This window comes from Chelonia mydas, chromosome 3 (genome assembly GCF_015237465.2).
Source record: "Chelonia mydas isolate rCheMyd1 chromosome 3, rCheMyd1.pri.v2, whole genome shotgun sequence".
Taxonomy (NCBI): Eukaryota; Metazoa; Chordata; order Testudines; family Cheloniidae; genus Chelonia; species Chelonia mydas.
The window spans coordinates 14,463,170-14,474,213 of NC_057851.1; the positions used below are offsets into that span (position 1 = coordinate 14,463,170).

General features: G+C 43.9%; 1 protein-coding gene across 3 annotated transcripts in view; it reads right to left on the reverse strand.

Moving 5' to 3' along the window:
* RCAN2 (regulator of calcineurin 2) overlaps window positions 1-5,977 on the reverse strand; it is a 161,694-nt gene extending 155,717 nt beyond the window's left edge. Inside the window, exon 1 of one of the 3 annotated variants that reach the window (XR_006289328.1) lies at window positions 826-1,014. The gene's annotated coding sequence lies outside the window, so the exon portion shown is untranslated. Of the gene's footprint in view, window positions 1-825; window positions 1,089-5,832 lie in introns of those variants that run through there. The other 2 variants (XM_037893935.2, XM_043542165.1) reach the window with 2 other exon arrangements.
* Window positions 5,978-11,044: the final 5,067 nt, after the last annotated feature.

Sequence of the window (11,044 nt, forward strand, 5' to 3'; positions counted from 1 at the left end):
AACCCTGGCTAACACACCAATATATTTTAGCTTAAGCGTTAAGCTCCAGAGGTCCCAGGTTTGATCCCAGCCGCCGCCAACCGTGGTCTATCGGCATTACAAGTGGGAGCTCCTCTGGGAAGTCTCTGAAGCATTATCAGGGCTAAATAAAAGTCCTCAAGAAACACAGATTTGCATGTCATCTGATTGGCTAACATATGGATTCAGCTGTAGCCAATTAAGATGTGCATATGTGATTTGATTTGTCAGCCCTTGTTCCAAATCTGAGTTTTCTTGACCTCTGCGTAAACAATAGAAGAATTTGCTAACCCTTCCAATGACTTCTCAGCCATTCACAAGCCGAGATTTTCTCATCCATGTAACCCTAGGAATCAAGTCATGATTCTGGATTATGTTCATAACAAAAAGATTGTGTGGTTATCAAACATCTGTTTTGTTTTAGTATTTACTCAGCCACTAAATACATTTATCACCTCAAACAAACCTGTGCCAGAAACATTTTCTTGCCAATAATTCTGTCAAAGCATTTAATAATAATTACCACACAAGTATGTACAGCTCATGGTGTCATCAGAAACCTCCTCCTCCCCCCCCCCACAAAAAAGAGAATTAATTCCTTATAAATCACTGCAGTCCATCTAACTGGTTATTTTTAAGCAGGTATATTGGTATAATATAGTAACTGGGCCACATTCTGATTTACACTAAGGCCCCATTCTATTGCTTCTGGCAAAAGTTATTTACTACCACGTCACACAGCTCTGAAAATGTAAAGGAGGCCTGTAAGGCTGCTGGCCTGTCTCCCCAAACCCATGAAGGACTCACCTAGAATCTTCCTCTGGGCCAGCCTTTTAGTCTTCAAACACCAAACTTAGGCAAAACACCAAAACAAAGCTGTTCTTCAGCCTGCCACAGTTCCCAGGGTCTTTTTCTCTTGCCGCTCTCAGTGTCAAATAGAAAGCATTTCTTCCTTTCAATTCCCCTGCTTGGAGCCCATCTTCTTCCTGAAGCTACCTTCCACCTGAACTCTTTCAGTCCTTTATATAAAACACCTGACCCCTTCCCAACCATCTGATCATCCGACTAGACTGTGTGACTCCAGGACCCCGGCCCTTAAAAGGGCAGACCACCCTATTACAGGGCCTTACTGTAAATGGGAATCAGACCCATTATAATTAAAAAAAACAAACAAACATTGAATTCAAATTTGGCCCCAAATTTAGCTTTTATATAAACAAGCTTTTAGAAACACCTAAGATAACAAAAATGACACTTGATTAATTATTCAGAATTCCAATAGGAGTAATTTACTGAAAAACAGCCTCAGATTTAATGATCCAAGCATGCTGTGACCTTATCATAGAATCCACTGAATTTTATTGCCTGGAATCTTGCTGAAGTCAATGAGCCTTTGCTTGGGCATTAGGGCCCACATCCCATTGCAGGACCCTTGCCTATCTGAGTCTGAAATGTTAGGTCAAATTCAGAGGCAAGTCTGAGTGCAAGTTCATGTAAGTTTCACCTTCCTCTGGCTTCTTGATATGTAAGTGAGTCTCCTTTAAATCACCTTACCAATATGCAATTTGTATCCCCCTAAACATCATTGCTGAGTTTGGCCCTTGGTTTTAATTCTGGGTATTAAACTACAATACTCAAAGGGTCAACACTGCAAACATGCATAAACAGAGCATTTATGTGGAGTGTTTGTGTATTAAACCCACGTGTGTGTTAAACACATTCCTAACCCACAGAATGGTAGTACAGGCCCCGTGCCACTACTCCGTTAGCATATGGACCACACAAGTGGTCACTGCCCTTCCACATCCTTTATATGGAGTTTCCTGGCCACTATGTTTGTGTGCACCCCAATGCTCTGCTCCATTCTGACCTATCCTAAGCCAACCCAGATCCTACCATCTGGGTGCTCAAGTGATGCAAAAGCCCCTATCACCCTCTTAGCTCAGTGATTCCTCATAGCTGAAGGGGTTCAGAGACTTTGTGAAGGCCCTCAGCATCAAGATGGATTATATCACCCAAAATCCTCACTTTCCTGACCCCTAGTTGAAATTCTAGTTGAAAATTCTCTCCTGGTTCTTTCTGGCAACTAGGTTGTGGATCTATTTAACCATTCAGATAGTATACTGGTTCCTGGAACTAATGGCTCTCCAGCAAAATCAGTAGAGGCCAGCAGGAATCAATAGATACCAGTTGATTCATTCTACTGGAATTGCCACTAGGGGCATTATGACTTCAGGACAACAGAGAATGACTTGCGAGTCAAAGACTGAAAATACATTTAAGTATATATTATTATGAAATTAGACCCTGAAGCAAAGCAGTTAAGCACACACTTAAAGTTAAGCACATGCTTATATGCTTTGCTGGATGGACTTAAGCATATGTTTTGCTGAATTGGGGACTCAATTACCACCATTTACATATCCATTTCTACACTATATTTATGGAAATTAATAATGTATTTCCTTAGAAACTGCTTTTCTGTCTTAAAAGAGTTTTTAAAAGGTCCCTTGGGAACATCTTCAAGTTATAACTAAGGATCTCTTGAAACTGCTAGGAAGCATTTCTTTCTTTTTTTTGACCAATGCTGCCAGCCATGACAAACTACATAACTAAAAATAGAATAATGGAACAAAATGCTACTAATGAAGAAGGTTTAAATATAATCAAAATTGCAAGTGACTAAATAGATACAAACCTTCTGGGAAAACTAATTCCACAGAAAATGAGAAAAATAGAAAAACCAAAAATAAACCAAAAGTTGCAGTCTTGAATCTAAAAGGAATGAGCGAAGAGCAAGGGGCCCATTTCTGCTCCTACTGAAGTGAATGGCAGTTTTGTCTTCAGGCAGTGTGTGTGAGATTTTCAAAGCGTTGTTTGCAGTGGTGTAGCCAGGCTGGTCCCAGGACAGGTTGGACACATTAGCAATCTCTCTGAGAATTTTAAATGCATTCAACGTTGGCCTAACTCTGCTCTCATTAAAGTCAATGGGCATTTTACCAGACACGTGAGCGCTGGCCTAAATCAAATTCCCACTGACTGCAATAGGAGCTGAGTTAGACCAACACTGGAGAAGTTGCCTTTGTATTTCCTTATTACGCCAAAATCCCAATCCCACAATCCCTACCATGGCAACACTTCTGTTGGCTCCAGTGGAACTTTCACCAAAGCAGAGACAGACGAATTGGACACAAAGTGACAATAGGAACGGACCGCTGCAGACAAAGAAGCAATATAGCCTGTATCACACTCAGGTTTATGACTGCTCCCTCTAGTGGCAATAAAAATGTCTAAAAATCACATCCGATGAAGTGAGGGTCTGCACATCACATTGTGGGATCAGGACTGTAGTTTTGCTTTGCTTTTTAAAATATTGATACGGACACACATGGTGAAAAGGTAAGGCTAATAAATCATATCTTTAAGAAAAGAAATTCAAGATAATCTTATTGAATGATAACCATCCAGGCAGTCTTTTTTCTATCACACTTTCATTGCAATTGGGAAATTAAAAACTGAAGCCATTCGAAATATAAGAGTTTGGAGAAACTCTCTTTATAGACGCCACGGCTGGTACATAGAAGTTTACAAACCAGGCACCATCATATGGGTGTTATCAGTGTAGCCATCAGCGTTCTTAATACAGGTGGGGACAAACCAAAACCCAGGATACAAACAGAGCCCACATTAGAGCCATAAATTTTAGGAACAGAAGCTACTCATCTACTCTGATTCCTGTATATCACAAGCCATCAACACTACCCAGCACCTGTACACTAAACCCAACAACCAAAATTAGACCATGGTATTAAAGCCCACAGGAGCCTAGGTTATTGTGTGCCACAGGCAGAGAATAGGAGGTACTGAGATGCACCAATGCCCCTGCAAGAGCAGGGAAATTATTACATGAGATACACCCAAATAATCCTGGCAAGTGACTCACATTCCATACTGCAGTGGAAGGCAAAAAAACCTCCAAGGTCATTGCCAATCTGACCTGGGGGAAAATTCCTTCCTGACCCCACACATGGCAATTAGTTAGACCGTGAGCATGTGAGCAAGAACCAGCCAGCCAAGCACATTGTTTGGCAAAAGATAGAATCAAATACATCAGACAGATGGGCCCCAGCCTCCTCAAACTGGGGTAAGGGAGGGGTCACCTGTCCTCGGTTCTTACTGCACTGAAGAAACCACAGAGCCAAGTTTACAATACGTATGGACATATTTCCCACTTAGTAACCATCCACTGAGCAAAACAGAAGGTTAGTTTGTAGTTCCTGTGACAATTTCCCATCTACACAATGGTCTTAGACCTCAGACTCTCAGAGGATGATGTTGTATTCACTGTGAAAGCGTACTGTTTATTCTTACTGGTTTTGTATGTTTACTGAAGCAACAGAGTTGCTTGGGAGTAATGCTATAATTTTAAAAGAACAATGCTTAATTACTCCACAGAGCAACCTCTATGAACAAACAAAACTGGAGCAAGTTATTTTTCTAAATATAGCTACAGAAGACTATGAAAATCTAAAATGCGAAATATAAGCCATGCTAACAAATCCATACAAACATTATAGAATCTGCCACTTTTATTTTTAAGCTAGTTGCTAAAAACAATAAATGTATGAAGAATTTATGGACACAAACTTAGAAGGTGATGGGGAGTGAAAACTTTCTTAAATGACTACTCATGGATCCAGGAGAAAACTGGTTGCTGAGATGACAGTTAACTAGAGGTCTGATAAAACCGTACTGGAATCCTAGGGCTGTCTTTACAGTGGTCTCTTAAAACCGCAGAGTCCCTTTGGGAGGGGCATGTGGTACGGGTTTCATTGTACTTCCACACTCAGAAGCAACACAAAGCGGTCAGAACAGGTTTGTTGTCACTTAATTTCCACTGATTTTTAGGTGAGCCGAGAGGTTTAATCCAGCACAGCAGAACCCCGTTTAGCATCTCCCATATTTGGTTTTATCCAGATCCTATGTACATCTCTACACCCCAACACGAGACACTCCTTCATTTGTCAATTCCCCATTTAACCAAAATTCCCTCCACCCCAAATAAGTAATTTATCTCCAAACCCCACAGCAAGCCCCCTTCCCCCTGAATTATCCAAACACCCCTCCCTTTATTTGCAACATGCCAAGGCTGCACGCAGTACTCCACAAGCCCCCAACAATACCTGGTCCCTGCCCCCCAAAGATCCCACAATCCACCCCAGCACGTTTCTGACAGCGCAGCATGGCTTGGTCCTGTGGGGGCTGTAGCGCTTGATGGGTGTGCAGCGGGAGGGGGGAAATCACGCGGGGGGGGGGCGGTCACAGACCCAGCCAAAACAAAATGAAAAAAATTGAGCCGGGTCCCCGAGGGGCTCCCTACTACCTTGCCGAAGTCGCTGCTCCCGGATGAGGACACCCCCACCCCACACGCGCCTTTTCCCCCCCCCAGACCCCTTGAAGCCGTGGAGGCTCAGAACGCCCCTGCAAGGGGCACCCTTGGGAGCCCTGACAGGAGAACTGCTGAGCCCCCCGAGCCGTGACACCAAGCGCTGGGCACGATCCATGTCTTGTCCCCCAGGCAGCCGCACCCCCTCCGCTGGGGGCACAAGCGGGATCGCGTTCTCCTCCCACACCCGGGAAGAGCAGGAACTGTCCCCCCTCCCCGTGACAGCATCCCTCAGGGCTGTTATATAACGGGCTGGGGGTGCGGGGGACATGCCCGTTCGGGGGGGGGGGGGTACCTGGCAATTGCTACCCCCCGAGGGGGGGGTCCCCACACTGCAAGGACACCGCGCAGCCTGCGCCTCAACTTACCTGCTGCGGCTCGTTTTCCCTCCCCGCAGCCCCCGTGCACCGCCTCGGCTGCTGCTCCGCTCGGCTCGCGGCTCCGTGGAGCTGCTGCCCCCTGACAAAGCGGCTCGGGGGAGTCGGGCGGGCCACAGAGGGCGGGCGGCAGCCGGGCCCAATCAGCCCGCCCCGCGGCTCAGCCACCCAGGCTGCGGGAGCCAATCCGCTCTCCGCCCTCCCGCCCGCACTCCGAGCTCGTGTCAACGCCGGCTGCTGCTTCAGGCTGGGCGAGAGGGGTGGGAATCAGTCGGCGCCTCTCCGCAGGTGGGGGGAGGTTTCTGCCTGCCCCTCTCTGCGCAAGGGTGGGGATTTCTGTTCTTCCCCCTTCCCAATCACTTCCCTACAGGCAGGGGTGTGGGGGTTCAAAGGGAAAACTCTGCCCACCAGGTGGAGGCGAGTTCAGGTTTCTGTGGCATCATCTGGCTCTGGGCACTGGAGTGTAGACAGAGCTTCATTTGTAATGAAAGAGGTGCCAGGGCTCAAACAGATTATTTTATTTTCATAATTGACGTGACAAGCCCAGAGGTGCCGGGGCTATGACCTGCCAAGTCTAGAGGTGCCAGGGCTGAGCCCTGGCAAGCCCTGGCACAAATTAAGCATTGCATGTAGATCTCTTCTATGCCAGAACTCTCATTCTCCTCCGTTGGGTTCCCCTAGTTCAGTGTCATAATAACTAGGCTTGGGAGTATTAGACTTTTATCTGTGAATGTCAATTTCACGGAGCACACACAAACTGATGAAAATATCTATCCATTATAGCGGAAAAGGACCAACCTTGGTCTTATTATAAAAAGAAAGTCATTTAAGAATTTTGATCTTCTGCTTCCTTGGAAAAAGAACTGTTCCTCTTCCTCCTTTCTCTGCCATCTACATGTCTGAGGCTGCTAAACCTTAAAGTTTTCTGTGGTATCTCCTTACTCCTATAAAATTTTATGGGGATGAAATCAATAAGGTTCTACAGAAATGGCTGTGAAAATCTATAAAATGAAACAGAATGAGATCATTCCCATAGAATTTTTTAAAACATCCTACAGAAATCTACAGAAAGGAGATTCTCTGTTAAGTAAATATATTAAAAAATCCTATAGAAAGGTTACAATTCACTCAAGCTCTTTCCACTAATGGCCCTTATATGACTTGCTGTGGTGAATGAGACCAGAGTCCCATCTCAGACAGTGACCAGTAGCAGTGCCAGAAGATGGTGCAAGAAATCTTGCAGTGGATAGTTATAGGATAACAGTCATACAGGTTTCAGTGTAGGAGCCATGTTAGTCTGTATCCACAAAAAGATCAGGAGTACTTGTGGCACCTTAGAGACTAACAAACTTATTTGAGCATAAGCCTTCGTGGGCTAAAACCCACTTCACCTGATGCATGCAGTGGAAAATACAATAGGAAGATATATATATATATACACACAGAGAACATGAAACAATGGGTGTTTATCATACACACTATAACGAGAGTGATCAGGTAAGGTGAGCTATTACCAGCAGGAGAGAGAGAGAAAAAAAAAAAACCTTTTATAGTGATAATCAAGATGGGCCATTTCCAGCAGTTGACAAGAAAGTGTGAGGAACAGTAGGGGGGGAAAATAAACAAGGGGAAACAGTTTTACTTTGTGTAATGACACATCCACTCCCAGTCTTTATTCAAGACTAATTTAATGGTGTACCGTTTGCAAATTAATTCCAATTCAGCAGTCTCTCCTTGGAGTCTGTTTTTGAAGTTTTTTTGTTGTAATATTGCGACTTTTAGGTCTGTAATCAAGTGACCAGGGAGACTGAAGTGTTCGCCAACTGGTTTTTGAATGTTATAGTTTTTGACGTCTGATTTGTGTCCATTTATTCATTTACATAGAGACTGTCCAGTTTGGCCAATGTACATGGCAGAGGGGCATTGCTGGCACATGATGGCATATATCACATTGGTAGATGTGCAGGTGAACGAGCCTCTGATAGTGTGGCTGATGTGATCAGGCCCTATGATGGTGTCCCCTGAATAGATATGTGGACATGCTGTCATATGTCCTGAAGCATGAGGTTTTAGATCCCTTTCAAAGTTTTGGTTCCCTGTTTCTATTTTTTAATTCTTACTATTGTGAGTGGATATCCTTGTAATCCATAGATTAATTATTATGATTTATTTGTATTGCAATAGCACTTCAGAGCCCAAGTCATGAACCAGGACCGCATTGTGCCTGTCCTACATACTGGCTCTTATCCATCTCTGTCCCCTCTGAATGCCCCCGGCTTCCTTCATGGGCTGCTGAATTAGGAATCCTCCTTAAAGGAAGAGTCCAGAGAGCAGAGTGAGAAACATGGGTAAAATTAATGCTGACTGGATCAACATTAACTTACCCATGAATAATCCCTGTAGCTGGTTAGGGGGACATAGTCTGACCCTTCTTTATGTGTTTAGTATCTACCGATGGCTTCTGCAGAATGCAATGAAGACAGCAAAATAAAACTGGGGAGGCAAGGGCTATCTGTGTCTTTTATTAGTCTGCAAAGCACCCTGCCCACGATGGGAGGAGTGGGAACGATTAATAATGTTTCATTTAAATTTCTATACAGAAAGTCTGTCTCTCTGGATTAGCTGTATAATTCCAGTCCTTTAACAAGTATGTGTCAGTAAATATATATGGTAACACAGCCACTAGGATTATCACTGCAGAAGCCACTAACCAGAAGTGACAATAAGTTCTAAGGCAACTGACAGAAGAGGCACAGCATCAACATGTTCTGTCCATGAGTCCTCCAAACATCCTTTTCTCTTTGACATTGTCGAATTCCTGACCCAATTTAGAGCCCCCCAAAATAAAGACTTGTTGTGTTACAGTTAACCCACAGTTTTGAAAAAAACTGAACTACTGTGTCTGCATATCTAGCTGAGGAATGTTTTTAACTAAGAGAAATGTTTGTTAGCCTTGATGCTTGGTAAAGTAAGAGGAACAAAGAATTCCAGCAGCTTTTAAAATAATCTCTATTGCTAGCAAAGAAAGAAAGAATCTTTGTTCTGCAACAAAGTTCATCCTGAAGCATAACAGCAATTATCTCAATGAAAGGCTGTGGATTACTGTGCCCAGCTCTGGTTGACCATAGTATAAAAAGGATGTTGAAAAATTGGAGAGGTTCTCTTTTGTCCGGATTCCTGCTATGGTTTAAGATTGTTTCCCCCCGCCCCCATCTACTGGTTGTGTCTTCTAGCCAAACTTATCTGTCACCACCAGGCCCAAATTAAAGAAGAGTTCTCTGAATTGTTAGCTGTGAATGCATCCCTTACCAAGGCCTAAAGGGTCCCACAGTATGACATGGGGGATTGCTGACTGGGGAGGCAGGGATAATAAAAAAAGAAAATCAATTTTCTGGTTGCTATAAGGTATTTCCTTTTCTGCTTTATGTTCCTATTCCCAGTAATCTCTCCCCCCCCCACCCCCCACTGTCTTGCATAACAAATTCTTACTGCTTCTATCTTGACTGGTTAACTCGTACAGTCCTTATAATAGAGGTGCCATCCCAGCACCCCCATCTCATGGTGTAATGCAGTAGCTTTGCCTCAGTTTCCCCACATGCTAGTCAGACCATTTCCACTATAGATGTGGCTTAGTCCTCCAGCCAAATCACATCAGAAAGCTCCACCCCTTCCAGGGTAATTGAGCCCTTCAGTCAAAATCCACTAGATACACCAAACAAAAACAGCTTCATCCCAGCCAGCTCAGCTGTCAGCCCCCTTCCTGGCAGGTAGGCCCCCAGCTGCAACATCTTGGCCTAAGATCAGGTTCCTGGGCTTTAATCACACCAACAATATGGTTCAGGTCTACCCTTCCACTGACAGGTTCAGGCATAATGCAGTGTCCAGACAGCTCCTAGCCAAACAGGCTTTTTACCCCCACCTAGGAGCAGCCTATGTGCCCTCTCTATCAGGCCATTACATGACTCCCCTCCTTTTAAATCCCCCCTCCCAGGCTTAACCTAACACCCACCAACAGGTGTTACAGGGCAGGGCAATTTGAGGCTGTCTGTTAATTAACCGCTTCCTGTCTGGTGTGGGGTTTGTGCTCCCCTTCAGTCCTGTGTGAGCTACGTTATATACTGAAAGTGTTCCTGGAAGGGTGGAGACACCCCATGGCATACACATCCTCATGAGAACAGAAGGCACCACTCACTAGCATCACTAATGGCATTAGATCAGGTTGCTCATGAATGGCCCGTGGTTGCTGCTGCGTGTTTACAAGCAGCAGCATTTGAGTTCTCAGCTGTACTCAACCAAATGTTTAGTTGCGAAGCTACAGCAAGTGGCTTGTCAAAATGATCTCCCAGGCTGATCGATTGCCTCCTCCCTAAATTGGTGAATGGGATATAATATCAGCCAGTTATTCAAAGGAACCATCTGATATCTGCCTACAGCACATACAGTTTGTGGAGGAGTATCAAAGATGCTAGCTGAATCAAACCGAAACTAAGAATGCGGTCTGTCCAGCATGTGGTTTCTAAACATCCTGCCTGCCTTTCTGGTACACATATTTCCAGCTCCTTTTAGGCTGGAGATCCTTTGGGGAGGAACTATATTTATTTCATCTCTTGTACAGTGCTGTGTACATTGTAAGCTCTTAATACATAACCAGGCCCACTCCCGGTTCTTATATTCACAATGAGATTTATTAGGAGTGACTTGCCCAGTATGTCCCAAACTGCAGCAAAAGATACAATATGAATAGGGCTTCTGTTTTGGGAGGTCCATGAATTTTATTTTTCGGGATTTATTTTTAGCAATGTTTAAATTTTATGTAGATATTCAAAAGTCAAGTGTTTTCAGGGCTTTCTTTTTATATATACTATAATGAGTAATGTATATTACAAATATTACCTATTGTAGTAATATATACTGTAATGAGTAACCTCTTTGTGATGTTCCCTAGCGCACTTTAACATACTCTTTCAAACAGCAGTATATTAAAGTGCACTAGGGAAACTTTAGTGCACACCAGCAGGGTCTATCCAGACCAATTAAAGCACAACACATTAGCGCACTTTAGAAATCATACCCCTGTAATCCACATTACTGCTCCTTGTAGACGAGCCCTTTGATACAAGTAACCAATTCTGGTTTTTCCAGTGTTTTTTAGATAAACACCAATTTCATTTTTTTTTTTGATCGGGGTGTTTTATTGGTTAAA